Below are 22,597 nucleotides of genomic sequence, written 5' to 3'. Positions count from 1 at the left end.
GAGCGGACAGAAGGCCATGGAAGACAGAAATATGGAGGAGCACCAGAGGGAGGCAGTGGGCAGGTAAAGAAGTAAGGTGAGAGAGGGAATAGAGAATAGGGAGTGGTGAATGAGGGTGGGCATTACCGGAAGTTTGAGAAATCAATGTTCATGCCATCAGGTTGGAGGCTACCCAGACGGAATATAAGGTGTTGCTACTCCAAGCTAAATATGGCCTCATCATGACAGTAGTGGAGGCCATGGACTGACATGTTGGAATGGGAATGGGAAGTGAAATTAAAATGGATGGTCACTGTGAGATCCCGCTTTTCCTGGCGGATAAGTGCTCAGTGAAGTGGTTTCTCAATCTCTGATGGATCTCACCAATAAACAGAACACAACACCAGGAGCACCAGATACATTTAATGACCCCAACAGACTCACAGGTGCAGTGTCGCCTCGCCTGAAAGGAATATTTGAGACCCTGGATGGTAATGTGGGAGGAGGTGTAGGGACAAGTGTAGCACTTGTTCCACTTGCGAGGATAAATACCAGGAGGGAGATCAGTGGGGAGGGACAAATGGAAAAGGAAGTCATGTAGGGAGCGATCCCTGCTGAAAGGAGAAAGTTGGGAGGTGGGAAAGATGTGCTTAGTGGTGGAATCCCGTTGGAGATGGCAGAAGTTACTGAGAAATATGTGCTGGACGTGGAAGCTGGTGGGGAGGTAGGTGAGGTAAAGAAGAACCCTATCTCTGGTGGAGTGGCAAGAGGATGGAGTGAGGGTAGACGTGTGCGAAATGGAAGGGATGCGGGTGAGGATAGTGTTAATGCTGGAGGATGGGATGTCCCTTTCATTGAAGAAGGGGGCAAATCCTTCATTCTGGAATGAAAAGCCTCATCCTGAGAGCAGATGCAGCAGAGAAGGAGGAATTGAAAGAAGAGGAAGCATTTTTACAAGCAACAGGGTGGGAAGAGGTGTAGTCCAGGTGGCTGTGAGTCAGTGGGTTTATAATAGACATCAGTAGATAAGCTTTTCATTAGCTGTGAGAGTCAGTGGGTTCATAGTAGACATCAGTGGATAAGCTACCCAGTAGATAGAGACAGAGAGATCGGGAAAAGGGAGGGAGGTGGCAGAAATGGACCAGGTAAATCTGAGGGCAGGGTGGATCTGTGTGTCTGGGTGTTTTCTTTGTATGATGTGTGCCTGAGCAAGAGGCACATTTTTGTATGTGTGCTGTGTGTGAGAAAGATTTTGTTTGTGATATAAGTGGTATGTAGAGTGCCTTGAAGAAGTACTCAGCCTACATAACTAATAACATTTTACGGGTCCATTTTCTAAATTTAAGATATATGGAAGTTGGATTTTTTTGGTCAAATCTACAAAACATTGTGCAGCATGTCATATCAAAAGAATAATTTCAAAACACTGACAACAATTTACTAAAAATTAAAAATCAAAGTTGTGGGGCTGAAAAAGTATTTATCCCCTTTGCAATTGCTATGCTAACTTTACTCTATACTACCTTGCCAACTCACCCAATTTGTTGATGTAGAAATTGGAAGATCACCTGTTTTCAGTGAATTCATAAGAATAAATAACCCCTGTCTCTGTAAGGTCCAACAGTATGGTGGACTTTCAATAGATCAAACCAAAATGAAAACAAAAGAGAGTTCAAGACAAATCAAAGAAATAGTAATAGAGAATCACAAACCTGGGGAAGGGTGCAAGACTATCTCAAAGGCACTGAGCATACCTCGGAACTCAGTACAGTCCTTCATGAAAATGTGGAGAAAATATGAAACCACAGCCATTCTGCCTACGTCAGGCTGTCCCTCTAAACTTAAGTCACTGGAGAAGAATGGCACAGATAAGAGAGGCTGCTGTGATGCCAACAGTCACTCTGAATGAGCTGCAAAAATCAGTGGTTGCAACTGGCGATAAAGTTCATGGCTCCACAATCCCCAAGGCCTTACCCAAAAAGGGTGTTTATGAAAAAGTGGCAAAGAGGAAGCCCTGGCTAAGAAAAGAAGCATGTCCTTGCTCGTAAAGATTTTGCCTTACTTAGAAGATTCTTATGGTCGGATGAGATTAAAGTGGAACTTCTTGGCCTCTGCACCAAGCATTATGTGTGGCATAAATCTAATACTGTATATAGGCCAGGTAACACCGTGCCATCTGTAGAGTATGGAGGAGGTAGCATTGTGCTATTGGGATTCTTTTCAGCAGCAGGGACTGGATATTTGGTCAGGATTGATGGGAAGATGAATGCTGCTACATTCACTGAGATCCTGAATTAAAAACCTTCTAGCCTCTGCCAAAAATCTTAACTGGGAAGGAGGTTCATCTTTCAGCAGGACTAGAACCCAAAGCACACTGCCAAAGCAAGCCTCGAGTGGCTTCAAATGAAGAAAATTGATGTCCTTGAGTGGCTTAACCCAATCAAGCATCTCTGGCAAGACTCCTAGACTACTGTCCACTGCTGGGCCCCAACTAACCTGGCACAGCTTGAGAAATTTTGCAAGGAGAAATTTGCAAATCTTGATTCATCATGATGTGCAAAGCTAATACAGACATATCTAAATAGACTACTGGCTGTATTAGCTGTCAGAGGTGGTTCAACTAAGTATTCAGCAAAGGGGGATGAATACTTTTGAACTGCTGACATTTCAGTCATTAAATCTTTAGGTTTTCATGTTTACAAATTTCCCTGTTTTTTGTGCTCTACTGTGAAAGAAGCATATGATTCACAAATAAAAATTCTCAGTTGATTTGATCAAAATTCGCGATAGTAGTACTCATTTAAAGGGTTGGGGGCTGAATATTTTTACAAGACACTGTGTGTATGTGTGCGTCCGTGTTTTGTAGCTGTGTATATGCTGTGTATGGGTGTATATGGCTGTTGATGCATTTTGCATGCCTGATTATGTGTTGTGATCAGATGTGTTTGCTTTATGTGCGTATGTTGTATGTAAGTGCATTCGGTGTGTATCTGTGTGCATGTGTATATGTATTATATGCATGTTTGTGTGTGTGCACATGTGTATGTTGCTGTGTAATGTATGTATACATGCATTCATGTTTGTACACCTGTTAGCTAATTCCAAAGCCTTCATTTAGTTTCCAGTTTAATGCACTTTTGGCGAGCTGTTGCATGGATCAGTGGATGATGCTTTAAACTTCTATTCTGAGTTAGTTTCAGAAATGATTTTCATCTATTTTCCTTAATTCTGGTCCATCACAGTGTACTGTTTCCCAGCCGGACAGAGCTTCAAATGATCTTTTCCCCCAGGTGGCTACTCATACTATGCATGATTTCAAAGCTCTAAGATGATTCTAGCATCCTGGATTGAATCATTCTTTCATCATCCTGTAATTAAACTGCATCTTGTCTATCCACTGTCATACACATTATGATAGAACAAGTGAGATCATAAGATCAATCATATATATGTTTCTGTTCCATCCTATTTTCTGACAGAATATTGTTACCTCAACAATTGTGCCTGCACTTGTTTCTTTTAAGACCGTTGTTTTTGTGCATAATTGTTCAGTGGTGAAGTGCCCATTTAGCCCACAATTCCAGTGCTTCTCCTTTGGAAGTGTTAGAAACTTTATCACATTTCCTGTTCGTTCCCCATACCCGGACAAAATTTTCCTTCTCATTTAGAAAGATTGCCATTAAGTAATTAAAAGTGGCATAATGTGCTATGTACGAAGATTGAAAATTGAAGTGATTTAGGAAAGAGATATAAGGGATGTAAATAGAATAAGAATATTTTTGAACACAAGGGATCCTGCAAATGCTGAAAATATATATTTTATGGCTCCCTTCATTTGAGCACTCTGATTAAGATCATTTTGCAACTTCTAAAATAGCTGCTTTATGTGCATGGTTTTTTTTAACTTATTTTCCATTTATCTAGGTGCTGTGCCTCAGGCTGGCTATGCACTGTGAACAGAATAGTTACTCTAAATTCATGAGCTTTTAGATAAAGCAAAAATCATTATTTTATGATAACAACCAGTACTTTATCTGATGAGCACCATTTTGAATAAGCATTTGTTTAGCTCCAGTATCTCCATGATTTTATTTCATTAGCAGCTGATCATGAAGATAGACTGGAGCTCCAGCAGACGATGGGGTCAGTTCTCACACTAATTGTCTGAAGTTGATACAAAATGAAAATCATCCAGTGTAATATTTTATATAGTATAATTTTTCCAAGTTTCTAATAAATAGGTGCACCAATCACAGGTGGGCAGAGGGAAGGGTGGCAGGGACAGCAGATAGCCATTTCCCAGAGTGATGTGGCCTTGCTTTTTCACCTGATAATTAAGTCAGTCAAGCACTGAATTTTTTTTTTACAGAGTTCAGGTATCACCTAAAACAAATTCCTTGTTTGCAAGAAATTCGTGGAGTAAACATGGCAATGCTCACCATGCTGTGTTCCCTTTTGGAATATTGCAGGGGAACTTAGACAACTTTGACCCAAAAGCTGCCATCATTTGGGCACCTAATTTTTAAAACTGTGATATGGACTGGTACTCTTATCAGGTGTCCTATACCTACTGTCAACCCTGTGGGCCTTACTCTTCCCTTGACATCAGCACTCCCCCACTACCAACATCTCACAATCGCAATCCCAGCCCCAAACCCTGCAGAACAATGTTCGAACCCTCTGTTTTCGAGTGTACCAAGCATGCCCGCCACTTCCTCTTTCGTTCCAGGCTTTGATCAACGAAATTCCCTTCTGTTGCCCTCCTCTACTCTGTCACCTCAGTACATGCTTTCAATTACAAATACAGCATTGATCATTAGTTTTGCTGAAAGCCTTTGATATTGAGAAATGTTCAAGTCTGCAGTGGAGTGCGATCCTCTGAATTGGTTGTTTGGTCAAGAATTTCTAGGTGTTTTATTTAAGTTTGTCTTTTTTTGCATACAGCTTCCACAGCTTCTTCAGTTGGGGGGGTGTCCAAAATGTCATCATAGTCCCTGATTTAATATATATGTGAGGGCTCCACCTTCTCCTAGCAGTTGAACTAAAAGCATGATGACCTGGATCTAGGGCAGAAATATAATTGAAACACTTCTTTTTCACTAACTTTAATGTGGCTACCAGCATATTACATCTTTCGTCTTAAAGAATGGCAGTAACATGACTATTGCCTCCATCCTCTCATTATGTGTCTAAGAACTGCGTTTCAGATTTAGTTCACAGGCAACACAGACCAGATCAAGCACAAATTGTACAGATTGCTCTGACTCCAGTTTCCCTTAAATATGTTGTCGGGGTGGAATTTAGAGCACCAGGGGCAGAATGAACAAAACTAGTTCGTGTAAGATATCTCAATTCTGGTCGAAAGTTGAAGAAAGCACTGTGATTCTGCCTTCTGTGACAGGGAGTGCAGAGGGAGAAATTATTTCTCAGAAACAAAAGTACCAGCTTTGTTCATCTGAGAGTTCCAGTCAATGACATCATTGCTCTAAGCAAAAGCATTGTGAGGTAAGGAAAGATCTCACAGGATTGTGGCATGTGTGCAGGGATATAATTGCATCCAACTGCACTGATTCCCTCAGTCAACTAACCAGCTGATACTCATTTGGACAGACTCTGACATGAAGCAGGCTCACTTGGACAGAGTCCCCAAGAGAGTCAACAGTCTTGCTGTCTTCAGGACAGAAGCAATGTAAATTGTTGATCATAGAAAGAGATGCAGTGCTCTAAAACAAAAGTTAACATGATAGCCAAAACCGGTTTTTATTTTTGTTTACATTCTGTGAAATATGCTTTCAGATCACCCTAACACAATTTTATAGCTGTGGTCTCCTTTGGTAAAGTAGCAATAAATTGTTACCTATTTGTTTCTTTTCAGCAAAATGCTTTGAATGAGTTGGCTGTTGATAGATGTTAGCAACAGCTCAGCTACCGTTAAACTTTTGTCGCACTTACATACACTTCTTCCCTTGGACCTTGCATGCTGTTCATAAGCAAATTTGTCAATCGGGAATCGAGTTGTATCTGGGGACTTGGGCAGTGGTAGAGAAGGGAGGAGAATAGAGAGCTGGCAACTGGAGCCCATTGCGTATAGCAGGAAGCCATCAGAGGATTAGAACTAGAGAAAGGGTCAACTAATAGAGGATTAAAACCTTGGTGGGGAGGGGTCTAGATTGGGCATTCAGAATTATAGGAGGAGTAGAATCTTGAATGTCATTCTGACACATCAGTGGGGAGATCAGAAAGAGTGGGTGGGCAGATTAGTTGGATCAAGGACATGAATTTGTTGTGTTGGGGTGGGTTTGAGAGTAGGGGTGATGCCTGAAACATAGAAGAGATGAAGTCTTACTGTAGTGGAACTCTGTTCCAGTACAGTGTGATGGAAACATGGTGTCTGTCAAATAACAATGAGGAGAGGAATCAGTTCATTGCTTTTGATGTGGGCTTCATTGGAGATGCAAGAACTTCCAGACTGATCTAAAGTGCACTTACAGAAATGTAACACTGAAATAGGAAGTACTTTGTAATTGAATTTCTTTGCCAGTTTAATACATAAATATGGTTTCTATTAGGACTGTCTCAGAATAACGAAGTGTGAACAGTTATTTACATATAAGCAGGGATAAGAACACATAACAATTAAATTATAGCAACTGAAGAATTTAACTTCAGATATGAAATTAAATAAATTAAAATACAAAAACAGGCATCAATAAAGTATATGTGAAACTATTGAATACTTGTAAAATCTCAGTTGAATCTCTGTTTACCTTACAAGGGGATGCTGTTATCCCTATTTAGACTGAGCAGTGTATTTCATCATACCCACATCAATGAGGATGTCTTACTTATCCTAAATTATGAAGAGTGACTATGACTATCTATAGAGACTATGTCTCTTCAAGATGATGCCAGTGAACAACACAGCCAATGGTAATATCCTGCAAACAGTTCACAACACTACTTATTTCACGTCTATTTCTTCTTTCAGATATGATTTTCATTATTTCTGAACCACATTAAATTGAATACTACTGGACTGCTGGCTTGATGTTTGACACCCTATGAGTTGTTGGCTCTCTGTTTGCACAATTTTGTCTTTTTTTCCATGGGTTCCATGGTGTTTCTTTGGTTCATGGTTGCCTGTGGGAGGACAAATCTCAGCGTTGCATGCTGTATACATACTTCAATAATAAATGCACTTTGAATCTTTGTATTTAGAAATATCATAATTATTTTAAAACCCAGTTTTCTCCTTCAAAAGAATCATACTATTTAATATAACCATTGGCAACAAACTTGAATATCTGCATGACATGTATCAGTCTGCAAGCTTCTAAAATTTATCTAAATGATAAAACCACCCTCAGCAGGCATTTCCTTTCTCTGTTGTAGTAATATTTAGCACCTCCTTGCAGTGAACTGGTCCAACTGAGGGGAGGAAAACTGGGAAATGCATTAACTTAACATAATGCGTTAAAGCAAACAGTACATATTAAAATTCAGAAGTCCTCATTTTTCTAGAAAAATAGTTTTATAACTATCTAGGAAGATCATGACATAGAAAATATAAACTATAAATTTAGTGTGGCCTATAAATTGAAATATTTTGGATGCCCTGTGCATAATTCTCCTTTTGATCATAATATTAACAGATACTCCATGGAAAATATTTGCTTGTGAGCAATTTAAATTTATGCTTCAGTTCCCAAAAAAACTTCAATCTTCTAAAACTTAATTAACTACAAATCAGTGGAATACTTGAAGGCAATATAAACTTCCTCGGATAAAATTCTTAATTCTGTTCTGAACCAATATTTTTTCTATTAAAATTGCTTTCACTTTTAATCTCATAGTTGGAACATCATTCCAATTTTCTCTCAAGTGCTTGATGCCATCTTAAAAACAAGTATCTCTATTCAAATTGTACTGCTTGGTGTATTATTCCATTGGTTAAAGGAGCCAGTAATGATTAATTATTCACATCTTTGATAATTGTGGGATTACCACAGCAATTGATTTAAAATCCGAATCCTATGTGAGATGTTAAAGGATTTTTGTTGGGCCATACCTGAATCAGGCTCTGATTGTCATAAGCTGTGTCCCCACCGGAGTTAGGTTCAGAGCACAAAATTGTCTTGAATCCAAGATATAATAAGGCGACTGCAGCTCAGAGGACTCAGATAGAGAGATTAAATCATGGAGTTGATCCAACAGGCAAGCACAGCACAGGTAAACAACTGGTTCTGACTAATGTAAGGCACAAGAGATCGATCCTAAGGAAAAGCAAGCATTTTAATACCAATAAAAAACACGCGCAATTAACATTCTGAAAGAAAATCTGTTACCACATCATGAAATGAATGAGCTTGAATTCACAGAAATTTAAACGAAATCTAGGCTTTTATCCATGTAAAACCATCATGTGTTAAATGCAATTAAAATAATTGTTGAGAATTGGAAGACTTGATTAGAGATTGTTAATGCTGATAAGGAGGTGACTTGCCTCTTTCTTCTTTTCCCTCTGTAAAGGTTTTGCTATTTAATGATTATGTAAATGAGACATAAGGAGAAACTAATGATAGTGAAACGTGTATAAATAATTTTGTGAATAATTGCTTGAGGTTTTAAATTTATTGCAGTTCTGTGAGCTACATCTTGGAAATAGTAAGTTTTATTCTAATACACAATTAAATTTGATTGAAATTCATTAAATTTAGTGAAAGATTTTATCTATGGCATGTCAATTACATCTTTAAAAAATAAAATCTCATTAGTGGGAAAAAACAGAATGTTAAAGGATATTATGCTGATGAGTCAAACTATTGACATAATGATAATTCTGTCTTGTGAAGAGCCTGCATAATTTTAAACAATAATAGCAATCCAACATGTGACTATTACAGTGAAAACTTCTATTTAAATTTAGCAAAAAGTAATAATGGGTTAATTTAGTGGAGGAATTATAATACGATTCTTACCAATAATGCCAATTTAATTGCTTCTATTCATTAATTTTAAATGTTAAAATAGCTGTAGTGTGAAATATTTTTAACTCCAGCCAAAATTATCCAAAGAATTTTACAAATAAAGCTTTAATAATTTCATTACTGGAGGCTGATTAAGTCAACAGCTTCTGAGGTTGATCTAATTTGATATCTAATGAGTATATATTATAACAAGATTAGTTCACTAGGATATTTTATATTGATATGAAAAGTTGCATTAACAAAAGAGAATAAAGTAGTTATTGCAAATAATAAAAACATAGTATATGTTTTAAAGAACTAAACTATCCAAGCTGATTTTATCACATAAAATTTGACACTATGTGGCAAACAGGTATCTGGATATATGTTTAAAGGCTTGAGCAATGAGGTAGAGGAATAGAGAGGCAGAGTAGATTAGGCAAGAATTTCACAAATTTCACAAATTTCAACATTTCTAAGTTCCAAAGTGTATTTATTATCAAAAAATATATAAATTATAAAGACCTTGAGATTTGTTTGCTTACAGGCAGTTGCAAAGCAAGGAACTGAGAGAACCCAATTCAAAAATTTAGAGCATTGTTAGCTAAAGACTGAGTTACCAGTGTGAAGCAATAAATACCAGGAGCTTTAAATGGCTGGTACTTGAGGAATGCAAAGGTTTTGAGGTCTGTATGGATGATGAAAGTTAGAGATTGGAAGAGTTCATGCTGTCGTCAGATTTGAAAACAGAGTTGGGTATCTTATAGTCAGTGTTTCAGAGTCAGCTCTATTATTATTGACATAAGTAGTGAATTATGTTTTTTTTTTTGTGTGGCACCAATTCAGAGCAAATCAAAAATTACTGAAGTTACAAAATCAGATAAATTTTGAAAAAGACGAATAACGGGATAATGCTCACGGGTTCATGGACAGTTCAGAAATTTGATGTCAGAGGAGCAGGAGCTGTTCCAAAAATGTTGACTGTAGGTCTTCATGCAGTTGTACCTCCTCCCCAAAGACTGAGGGTTATTTTATGTCATTTTCCAGTAGACATGTAAAGGAGAATGAATAATTATTACTCTGGCTCCAATGCAGAACAAAAAGAACACAGAAGAATAAGGAACACAATCATCATTTTAAAAAAGCAGCACAAATATAAATGCCTAAGTTAGGTTATATGCACTGATTGGTTGTTTGTCCATAATGAGACACAAAATGATTAAATAGTGGTACTGGGGAGTGTGGAAGGGTGATTTTCTCAGTGGAGATGTTGATCAGCCTTACTGCTTGGGGAAAGTAACTGTTTTTGAATCTGGTGGTCTTGACATGGATGCTACATAGCCTCCTCCCTACGTAGAAGTGGGACAAGCAGTCCATAAGCAGGGTGGGTGGGATCTTTCCTTCATGATATTAGTGTGTGTGTGTGTGTGTGTGTGTGTGTGTGTGTGTGTGTGTGTGTGTGTGTGTGTGTGTGTGTGTGTGTGTGTGTGTGTGTGTGTGTGTGTGTGTGTGTGTGTGTGATATTTGTCCATGATTGCAGGTTGGCTGGTGCTGGTGATGCACTGGGCAGCTTTGACTACCTGTTGCAGAGCCTTGCTGTCTACCTCCATGCAGTTTCCAGACCATCCAATGATGCAGCTTATTGGGATGCTCTATCTTGCACATCTGTAGAATAATGCAAGTATAGATGTACGTGGTGCAGCTCTCTTCAGCCTCCTCAGAAAGTAGAAGCATTGGTAAGCTTTCCTGATTGGGTAGAATGTGTTCTGGGACCATACAATTTTGTGCAAGAGGTTCTGCTCACAGTTTTCAGAGCCTTGCTGCTAATGTAAAGGCAGTAATGAGAATTACTGCCAGACCTGGATGGTGAGGGTCTTTTAATGATGAGTGCCACCTTCTTGAAGCACCGCTTCTTAAAAATGTCCACAATTGTGAAGGGCCTTATGCCCATGATGAAGCTGACTGAGTCTACAACTCTCTGTAGTCTCTTTGGATCCTCCATAATGGAGCCTCCTTACTAGACAGTGATGCAACCAGTCAGAATGGTCTCCACTGTACATCTGTATAAATTTTCTAAAGTCCTTGGTGGCATATCAAATCTCCTCAAACTCCTCATGAACTGGAGCCACCGGCTTCTTCAAGCTTGTAGTGTGTTGAACCCAGAAGAGATCCTCCGAGATGTTAGCAACTAGCAACTCTCATGACAGCCCTTTGTCAGCCATACCTGGACTTCTTGTAGGATTCTGGATCAACAGATCTATCCTTCAGCAGACTGAAAATCTCCAGTTGATCCAGAGCTTCTGGTTTGGATATGTTCATTATGTTCTCAAAGGCACACACTCTTCCATCCAGATCTAGATGAAGTTGATGATGGATGAGGCCTACTTACTCAGATCTGAAGGTAAATTCCCCAAATATGGCCCAGTCCAAGAATTCAAAGCATTCCTGTAAACATTCCCCCACCTCCCTTGACCATACTTTTGCAGTCCTCATTATTGGTGCTGTGGTCCTCAGTGTCATCCTTTAGGGCAAGAGTGAAAGTACAATCAGGTGATTGAACTTGCTGAAGTGCAGGAGTGGGATGGCACAGTAAATGTTCTTGAAGTTGGTGTAACAGTGATCGAGTATGTTGACTCCTCTGGTTCTGAGGTGACACGTCGGTGGTAGTTTGTCAGAGACTTCTTCAAGCTATTCTGGTTGATGCCACCACGAGAATCAGGAAGGCATCAGGGCATACTGTCTCATGACAGCTGATCATGGTGCTCAGCTCCACTAGTTTCAGCTTGGTAGATACAACAGACAACACTTAACTTCCAGATTGTCTAGGCTAGGGGAATAGGTCCAAAAACCACTATTGAAAAAAAAGATAGGGGTGGGTAAATAGGACTTGGTGTTAGTCTATCAATAGTTTTAACATGAACCAAGAATTTAGAGGACAGCTCAAAGTTAGCTCAAGTTTCCAGATAACAATAAACATTTAAGCTTCGGTAATTGCAGTCAGAAGCCCAGAAGTCATCATTGGCTTTTGAGATCTGATTTACCACAATGATCTTCCTTCAGACTGTGCTCACCAATGTGAGCAATGCTGCCAAATGCATGTTTATTTTATGGTGTTCTAAGGAAATGCAGCGGACCTTCTGGTTGTTTACAAACTTGAGCATTTTCATGATTTGTGAGGCCACTGAACTGAAGGCTGGACCACAAATAACATATTTGCTCCTCTGATGGATAATAGTTAAAACATCTGAAATCTCTGCATTAGATAATCAACTAACAACTCTAGTCCCTTGCAGTACTAGACTTGAAAACCCAACCTTTATACTTCAGCTTCACATTATTTCTTAACTTCAAGTTGACACTTGGAGACCATGCATACAAAACAGTTCGTTAGCTTAGCAAAAATTGATGCATACAACATGAAAGCAGGGGCATTATTTAAAACTTTATAAAACATTCTCTTGGCACCAAAAATTACTGCATCCCAATTTGTCCAATACACTTTAGGATGGATGTGAAGGTCCTCGAGAGGCAGGAGAATTGTTGCAGAATTGATGGATTTCAGATACAAAGTTAGACTGGAGAAGATTGGGTTGTTATCCTTTCAGCAAAAAAGATTGACGGGAAAGCTGAGTGAGGTTTACAAGATCATGATTGGGTTTCACTGGGGTAAATAGAGAGAAGCTGTTCCCATTAGCAGGTGGCTTAAGAATGAGAGACACATTCAAAGTGAAAGGCAAAGATGCAAGGGGGATGTTTCAAAGACTTCTTGGGTCAAACAACATGGAAATGTGGCCCCTTGGCACACTGTGCCTGTGCTGGTCACCAAACGATTATTTACACTAATCTTAGTTGATTCTCTCCACATTCCCATTGAAAGCCCCCAGATTTCAACACTTACTCATGCACTAGGGGAAATTCACAATTGATTTATCTACTTGAGTCTGTATTTTGATGTGAGGGGAAAATGTAACTTCACAGGAAACCTGTGATATCACAGGGAGAAAGTGTAAACTCTAGACATAAGCAACAGACATGAGGATTGAACCCAGATTGCTAGAGGTGTGAAGCAGAAGTTCTGAAAGTCATACACACTGCTGTATGATGCATTTATTAAAATGTGTGGAGAAACATTTCTTACCTGGAATGTGGCTATTATCTAGAACCCATTGTCTCCAAGGATAGTAGAAACAGGAAAAGAAATAGGATAGTTTTTTGAGAGAGAATAATGTTGGACTACAGGAAAGAGAAGGGTCATGAGAAAAATTGAATTGCTTCAAAGCAGCTGTCATGAACTCCATGAGCCAAATGGCCTTCTGTGTCACATTGATTCTGTTTTATGTATTATTCCTGGAGAGGCAGTCAATGTGTAACTGAATAAAAAGAAACTGGATAAATGTGAGACTATCTGGGAAACACTGCATATTCAGTTCAGATTAGTGTACTGTTGCTCCTCTTAATATTGTCATTGTAAAATTAATTATTGGACAGAGTGTTTGCACTTCTGATAGAAAGACAGTCTGATTGTGTGTGTGGATGTCTGGTATCAGTGAATCAGAGCGAATACCTAAAATGGCACTGAAACTCTTCATAAAACAGTTCTTGAACTAATGTGTTTGGCAAAAATGAGATATATTACTCTGGTAAGCAGTTGTTATTTATGTAGTGAACTGACAGCACAAACTGAGGGGGGATATAATATTCTGACAAGCTACAGTATTGTGGATGCACAAATGTGACTATATTTGGGATTTATATACGCGTATAAATGTGCAAGTTGTGAACTTAGTAGTTGTGCACTTGACTGGTGAAAGGCTCTGCATGGGAGCAATGAAATACAAAGTTAGGCCAATTCCCCAATTACAGTAGAGTACCCAGTGAAAGAATCTGTGCCATGTGCTTCCCTTTTGATTTGACCCTCTCCTACCATCTTCATATCTTTTATGAAAAACTGAACTTTTACACTATAAATACATACTGCAGAGTAGATGGGCATGAAGAGTTTCACGCTTGGCACCATTGTATTCAACCATAGATATCAGATCTTTGGGATGTTTGATAATAATCAGAACCTGGAAAGAACATTGGTCACTGAAATAAAGTGGACCTCTCTGGCTCAGCTAAATGAAGTCTGTAAATTATAAATTATTTCAGAGTAACAATGTTTAACCGTACACACTGTTAAAACAAGTCAGAAATTAGTCACACTAATGGCTGATAAGGAAATGCTAACAGTAGATAACAATCAGGCCAATAGAAAAGTGAAAAGAAACAGCTGAATTGGTAGTTTCCCAATAGCATAGAAGATCTGTCAGTTGAAGTGTTCATATCAGATTGTCCAAGATCATATTAGACATCTGAATGTGTTTAGGTTTATGTCAGTTATTTATACAGATGTTAGAGGGTAAAGAATCAGGTTAATAAATACTCACGGTAATATATACCTTTGCCATACCATAACCTCTTTTGACCCCTTCATTACCATTGCTTGTCACACTGTTGTCCAATATCCATTCTTCAATAAGCATTACATTTTTCTAGTGAACTAATGTGAAAAACACTCTTTATTCCATTATTTGCAATCTTTATTTGAGCCACTGATTTGATTTCTTCTCCTGACTGTGGTCTGATGCTGTCAAACTGTTAATAACCAAACCATCCCTTTGTGACTGAACTACCACTTCATTTTGACTCTTGTGACATTCCCTTTGTCTGTGGCATCCTCATCTCATTTGGTGCAGAAGTCTTCATCCATACGTTTTTCAGCTTAGCATTGTCGCAGTATTCTCCTCACCAGCCGTCCAGGAAGTGGATGCACCTCATCCAGTATTCTACTGCTGATACACTAATTCCAACAAACTCACCTAGCTAATCAGCAGCATATGCACATCATTTGCCAGCGATAATAATTATCCAGAGCACAGTATGAATCAGAGAAGTCTGTCATATCAGATCAATGAGTGATTGACAGGAAAAGGGGATGTTTCTGTTGCAGAAGCTCCAGACAGTGCTAGCCTTTTCGTCTGTTCAACTGTCTATTACAATATAAAGGTGAAGCACTGCGAATCTACAGAAGCTGTCCAAGTTGGATGATGGGCAGCTTTGGGAGTTCATGACTGATTTTTTTTGTTTGAGTAAGAATGATGTGCAAGCAGACAGGCTCGGTGCTATTATTCTTTACCACAAAAGCTTGCAGTAGAGAGGTTTCCTGTGAGTACGAGGGATGGTTTAGTAGTGAGTAGCATTGTCTGATGTTGTACAGCCTTATAAGAGCAGTAAGCACTCATCTTCGCTAATAGAGAGCCGTTGGACCAAATGTCAAATCACTGTCATTGGGCTCAGTACCTTTTTATTTCCATATTTATAGGATATGGACATTGCTGATGATGTTGGTATTGAATATTCATCCTTAATTGTTCCTGAACAGAGGAGGCAGTTATTAGTTCTCCACACTAGATTCACACTTTGCTCACAATGGGCAGGAATAACATTTTTTTTCATGGAGATATGTTTTTACATTACAGTAGTTTCATGGTTACCATTACTGAGATCAGTTTTTTTAAAGGTATATGCAGACTTCTGTTAAATGACTTGAATAATTTAAATGCTTGGGTGGCAGGATAGAGATACGTCTCTAACATCAGGTCACCCTTGGGCAAGGAGTGGCACCAGCATAGCCCCCTAATCAGGGTCACGGGAAGCCATGGAAGCAGCTGGTGGATGATCATATGAGCAAACAGTGCATATCACATTTCCTGGTTATGCAACCAAGAGAAGTCACCTATCATGTAAAGACACTGCCCAGAAGAAAAATCTGTATAAAAATGTGCAAAGAACAATCACGGTCAAAGACCATGATTGCCCACATCTTACGACATCACACATAATGATGATAATGATGAAGTGAATTTAAATGCCATGGAGAGATCTGAGTACACAACCATGGATCAATGTTCCAAAACTTTGCCTGGTAGTCCAGTGACTTAACCAATAGCTTCTAAGCTAGAAATGATGAGACCATCATTGTTGTCCCTGGCCCTGATCTGTGCTGACATCTGTTTATATATCTGCTAGACCAAATAGTGGTCTTGGCAGTGATGCCTCAATTCAGATCAATAATTTTACCTACACCTAAGACCTTGGCTTATACAAAAATTATTGGGCACAGAAAAGTAGTTTGCAAATTACCACGCACTGATAGCTTGTAAAAGAGAAATAATGTGAATAAAGGAAGAACAACAAAAGAACAACTTTGATTTAGTTATTTAATTACATTCAAGGCTGGAAGTACCTACGGCAAAGAAGAAATCTGGTTAAATAAGAAGTTAATTGGTTGGAAATGTGTACATTTAAAATTCATTTGCAAAAATAACTAATCTTTCATCAAAGTACCCAAAGGAAAGAGTAAAGTTCAAATTACATTTACTATCAAAATATGTATACTATATACAACCTTGAGATTCATCTCCTTACTGGCAGCCACAAAACAAAAAAACGCAATGAACCCATTAAAGAAGACCATCAAACACCTAATGTGCAAAAACAAGAACAAATCGTGCAAACAATAAAAATAAGCAAGCAACATTCAGAACAGAAGTTCATGAAAGTGAGTTGACAGCCACAAAGCCATTCATCACTGCAGCCAATCCAGGAGCCTGTTTGTTGTAGGCCACAGCTGAGAGATGAGTAAACCTTGCCGAGCAGCAAGCTGAACACTGGCCTGCCCATTGCCCCTGGCCTTTTTGATCTGGCCTTGCACTTAAATTGGCTAAACATTTCTCTCAGATCCAGGGCCTGCCATTTTGATATACTCTCAGGCCTGGACTCTTCTGTCTCACTTCAGACCATACCCAATCTTTCCAATCTGGCTCAGCACATAAATCGGTCAGACATCGGCACGTTCCTCATTTTCAGTCCTGGGTCCCGCCACCTTAACTCTGCCTCTCCTCAGATCTGCCACCTTGACTCAGCTCCATCTGATCCAGCAATAGCCAATCATTGGCTTATTCCTCACTCTCGGGCCAGGGCCCAGCTCTAAGGTTCGGCCTGTATTAAGCTGAATTATGTCTTTGTTTTGACATGTTTATAATAATTTTCACAAGTTCTATGTCCTAGGAGCATAATAAATGTTAAGCATTGTGACAAATCTCACTGTATCCTATTATTTCGCTCTTGCCTCATTTTGCTGTTAGGCTAGCATTTTGATAGGAAAATTGAATGTCACATGCTAACAGACAGGAGAACTTTACTTGCTCAGGCACAAAATAATGTTGGAAATAATTAGAGATTGTGCCTTTCATTGTACAGCTTTTTTTTTTCATTTTGGTGTAAACACAATTTTCTGAGAGAGCTGCGTTTATACTTTTCTCTAGGAGATTTATATGTAGAATATACAATTCATATCTCATGCAAATTGAGGAGCTCACTGTGAGAGTTCTAAGAGGTGTATAAATTGCAAAGAGCACATTTCCTGTTGCCATTTCCCCTAATTTTCAAGAAATTTGTGAAAGGCATATAAAAACATTTTCCACTTTAATGAGCAACGCTGTGCAACATCATAGTGAAGTATGATCCTGTGCTTAGTAATATTGTCCTTTCATCAGTCAGAGACAAAAGAGCAAAACAGGTAGAAATTCATCCTCCACTCTACATGGTAAATCTGCAGTTTGGCAAGACGTGCTGGCTGAACTCTGCTTCTAGAGGTTCACCCCCATCGTATCAGGAGAACTTCTCCCACTCGTGTTAAATCATTCATGGTATAAACATCAAAAAGAAACAAACCATGTAATATTTATGCATACATTCTATTTATGTGTGAACTGTTACATTTATTTTCCATGTACAAGCTAAGATAGCTTCCAACAAAAAAAATGATGTGTTTCCTAAAGTGGATTTTTTTTCTCTTGTGTTCATGTTAACGGCCAAATAATAAATGCTAAGGTGAAAGTTCGCCGGTTTTAGTGATACCTTTTTTTGTAAACTAGCCTTCTCGTCTTCAGGCTGTTTAATTCCGCAGTATACCACAATTACCCAACTTCTCATGCTCCTTTTGGCCAACTCTTCTGTTCTACTTGCTGCACCACTTTTTTGATCTGATACCATCCATTTAAATGCTCACAGCTAATCTAGTCTTTTCTGTTTCATTAAGTGCTATTGATGCTGTCTTGTCCTTGGCTGTAATGTCTTGTTTCTGCTCTTTGTTCTGAGCAGTTATCAGCAACACTCATTCACCTCAGACACACTGTTAAAGGAAATAGATCCCATCATCTGTTCAGCTGCTTCTCAGCCTGAATGGAAATGAGACAGAACATTTTTAATTTGCATACATAATGCAAACTATTCTCAAAATGATTTAATATATCTGATTTTCCCTGGAGCTGTTAAGTATATTACTTGGTATGAAGAGCAATTGAAATATATCTACAACTATTTTTGTCAATAATTTAATATAATTTTCATTCTATTTTGTCTTGCCCCTGGAGCAAGCATAGCATCAAAATGCTTTTATGTGTAATTTGCAGATTATTAGATTATCAAAAGAGGTTTTTTTTATTTGGATTTCAATTTATCTATTCTAAAGGACTAAAAACAAGAGAAACTTCCCATGCAGTGTAAGGTGCAGGCATATTGTGTGTTACCTTATCCTTCTGCAAAGTTGTACAACATAAAAATAAACTTTCAACCTGGGTATTAAATAATTTGGGTTCTTCTATTTTGGTATTCTAAGATATGTGGGCTACAAGGTCAGATGTTGTTCTGTAGTGTTGACTGATTGTGCAAAGCTGGAAAGGTGCGTTATATAACTGCACTTAATGGCCTGGACTGTGAAATACACAGTCTACCAAAACCTGCTGATTCTACTGTGAACATACCAGCAGATTCTTGGGTGTGGATGTCATTGGGGTAGGTGGTGGTGGCCCTGTCATCATGCTTAGAGGGGCACGTGAATCTGCTGTTTACTTTTGAATGTGTTTCACTTATGCAAGTGAAAAATTGATTGCATCTTCGAATAACTGCAGTCACAACAAGGTAAGCAACCACAGGTTGTCAGTAACATTGACGATGATGTACTGCTCAGCGAGCAGCAAAATCACTTGAGATCCTGAAAGCTCTCTGTTGGGAAGCTGTTGGACAAGTGCACTGTCTAAAGATGCTGCGTGGCTGTTATTGTGGCTTGTAATCTATTTGCTTTCCAGACCTGAGCCTTCGTATTCTCATTATTTGTCAACCAGCAGTTTCTTTCACCAGTGAGCTCCCTGGCTGCATATTCTGGCAAAGTTTGAATCACATGGCTGTATTTAATTTCCAGCCCAGTTCTTCTGCCAAGCACTTATTTGTTCAATGGCCTTACAAAAGGCATTTGTTTAATGTTTTAGTTATATTATTGCAAGAATAAGCAGGTGCAATAATGTAATTATGGTGTCTCCACTATGGTGATAAAACATTTTCAAGTAAATTGCCAAGATCAGAGAAGAACTCAACCCAACAATAATATAATTGAAATATTATATTATATTATATTATATTATATAGCCTCCCCTGAGGCTAGGGGAGAAAAAAACCAGAGGACATGGGCTAAGGGTGAAAGGGGAAAAGTTTAAAGGGAACATTGAGGGGGGGGCTTCTTCACACAGAGAATGGTGGGAGTGTGGAATGAGCTGCCAGATGAAGTGGTAAATGTGGGCTCACTTTTAACATTTATGAATAACTTGGACAGGTACATTGATGAGAGATGTATGGAGGGATATGGTTCAGGTGCAGGTCAGTGGGACTAGGCAGAAAAATGGTTTGGCACAGCCAAGAAGGGCCAAAAGGCCTGTTTCTGTGCTGTACTGTTCGATGGTTCTATATTAAACAAGTGCAACTATACATGTGTACTAATGGTGCCATGCACCAGTACACTATACGCTGTGTAAAAACACATATTCCATAACTTGGCAGCACTTGGTGATTAATTTCAAACCAATGACAGTGAGAGCCACTGATTTGAATCCTAAAATATAATTAAGAAACAAACAGTGGGAAGAACAAGATGGGCTAGTGAATACATTTCCCTACCACGTGGAATAATGTGAATACTGATGAAAGAATTATCAAAATAAAAAAAAGACAGCAGTAACATATGGAGATTGTGCTTCTGGAGTGCGTGAAAGATGGCTGCCATAATTGCATTGCTGTAACCTTTGATGAACCGGGAGGCTGTCAGGATTTTTGTGGATGAATCTGGAAGATCGAGTCAACATGTAAACTGACATTCAACAGTTTGCTAAAGGAGAAAGAAGGTCAGCTCCTCCTTTATGGAAAATGAAGGATCGGATGTTCTCAGTGGCTGGGAAATAAGTAACTCAGAGAATAGAAGTCCTGACAAGATATTCAAAACATTCAGCATGCTTCTTGTTCTGAAGTCAAACCCCTGGATCTCTAGATACACATTCTAAGACCTGAGGAAATTTCCTTTTATGGTTTAGAAACACAGCTAGTAAATGTAAATTGAAGGAAATGGAAGAACAGTTCATGGCCCAGAAAGGCAGAAAGCTGTGTTGGTGAAGAAGTTCATGATAGTATGTGCTCTAGACACGGCCAGAACACAGAAAGCTGTTCTGATTAAGACACTGACCATTCAACTGCCCTCACATCCAGCCTCCAGGGATTGGAATCAGAGTTGATGCAGTTCGCTGACAGAAAGAAAACAATGAAAACTTAACTGGAATAAACTTGCAAGGCATCTGCCAATAAATCACCAGGTCCGCAGAAAAAGAACTTCCCTGGATATGGACCAAGCTGCATATTTAACTGTGACCATTGGGAGAAATACTGGGAGAAGGCATGGAGCCTCAGAGTGTTATCTTGCCAATAACACCCATGCACCATCAATTTGTGGGACATGTTACTCAGAGAATTGGGCTATAAATAAATATAAATATAAACATATATATATATACACACACACACACACACACACACACATACATATATATACACAAATACATACATACATATATTTATGTGTGTGTGTGTGTGTGTGTGCGCGCGCACACTGTATGTGCCTGTTGGTACTGTGTTTTGCACCTTGGCCCCAAAGGAACACTGTTTTGCTTCGCTATATTCATGGGTGTTCATGTATGCATGAATGATGATTAAACTTGAACAAAACAGAAAGAGGAAGATGAAAGACCAGGGTGTGAACATACACGAAAAAGCCGACATAAAATCAGAGAAAATAATTATTCACACTAGGAATTATGAGGGGATGTTTAAAAGAGAAGTGTGAAGCAGGGAAAGTGGCAATTGCCCTCAGCCTGGTGCTAGAGGAAGTGGTGGAATAATGTTTAATGGATATTCAGATTATGACAGAAAGTGGGTGGATATGGATCACGTGCAGGCTGATGGAATTAGTTTGATGGTCAGCACATACATTGTGAATGAAAGGGCCTGTTCCTTTGCTGTGCTGTACTACCCTCTATGCTTAATTTGCCTTGTAATATGAAATTAAATATAATGTGGACACAGATTTGAGTTTTAAAGTGTAATTAAGAAACAGAGTTCCATGAATGCAAGACATAATAATTTTTATTTGCTTGTAGATCATAATACCAAATAGCCTGTTCAGTTTATCATCAAACAGCTTGAGCTTTACCAATAAGAAGCTTGCACCAACGACAGGACAGTGATCACCATGTGGCTTAATTTCAATTACAATATTTTAAAGAGGGTTTTATATTGTTGTAAAAGAGGAAATGTGAAACGAATAGGTGCATTGTAGTTTAACAAGCGGCATTTTTCCCCGGTTAAGAATCCTAAACAAAGGAATGGATTCTCCAGTGGGATGAGAGAGGCATTTCCCTGCAAGACTTGGCTCCATCTGAAGTCCAATGAGAGAAGGCAGAGTGCAGGTGTGACTCTGCCCATCAGTATGTCCAGACTTGCAGAAAATGTGCCAATTTCTGAGACTTGTATCCATGCGAGCAGCGGATTACTCTTTAGAAGCCTTAGCGTCACCCAGCAGTGTTTGAAATGTTGCTTCATGTTGCTGCTGAGGTGCAGTTGAGTGTAACTGAAATAAAAACACAAATCTGAAATTTTCAGCATGCCAGTTTCCACCTTTGATAATAAGTTGTGTGCACATTCCACTAATCTTTCATTGACAAATTGGGAGGGAGAAAAGAAAAAGAATGAGATAGTCAAGGTTTAAGTTGAAACTGAAAAGAGAAATAGGGAGGAAATGTAAAAAGCAATGTCTTACTAGATGCAGGGCACAAGGTACTAAACATCATAAAATACTGCAAGATAATAGAAGAAACGAAGTACTGGGGTGCCTTTTTCATGTCACATCATAATTCTTGGACAGTTGAAAATCTGTCCACTTAGTTAAATCATGTACTCATTCTGGGGGAGCTTTTTATTCATACTCTGTGAGCAGTCATGCATTAATCATGACTGTCAACTTTCTCTGGTCTATTGATCATTTCCTCACCCACCCATTCAACAATGGACACGATTGTGCCCTAGTCCATGTAGTTGTCTATCACAAACCTCAAATGCTTGTTGATCTGCTAGTAGTTCTCCTCAGTGTGTTCACATAACCATTGAACATTTGTGCTTCCTGACCTTTGGGATTAAGCCAAGTGCTTTCTAACCTCATAAGTTAATTTAAC

The 22,597-nt window shown here is 38.8% G+C and overlaps 1 protein-coding gene across 1 annotated transcript in view; it reads left to right on the top strand.

Annotated features, from left to right (window-relative positions):
* The window catches only part of clstn2a (calsyntenin 2a), a 550,354-nt gene that overhangs the window by 447,004 nt on the left and 80,753 nt on the right, over positions 1 to 22,597 (top strand). The window lies entirely within an intron of this gene.

Source organism: Hemitrygon akajei, chromosome 3 (assembly GCF_048418815.1).
Source record: "Hemitrygon akajei chromosome 3, sHemAka1.3, whole genome shotgun sequence".
NCBI lineage: Eukaryota > Metazoa > Chordata > Chondrichthyes > Myliobatiformes > Dasyatidae > Hemitrygon > Hemitrygon akajei.
The sequence above is the reverse complement of the archived record's forward strand: the minus strand, read 5'-3'. Positions and strand labels throughout refer to the sequence as shown.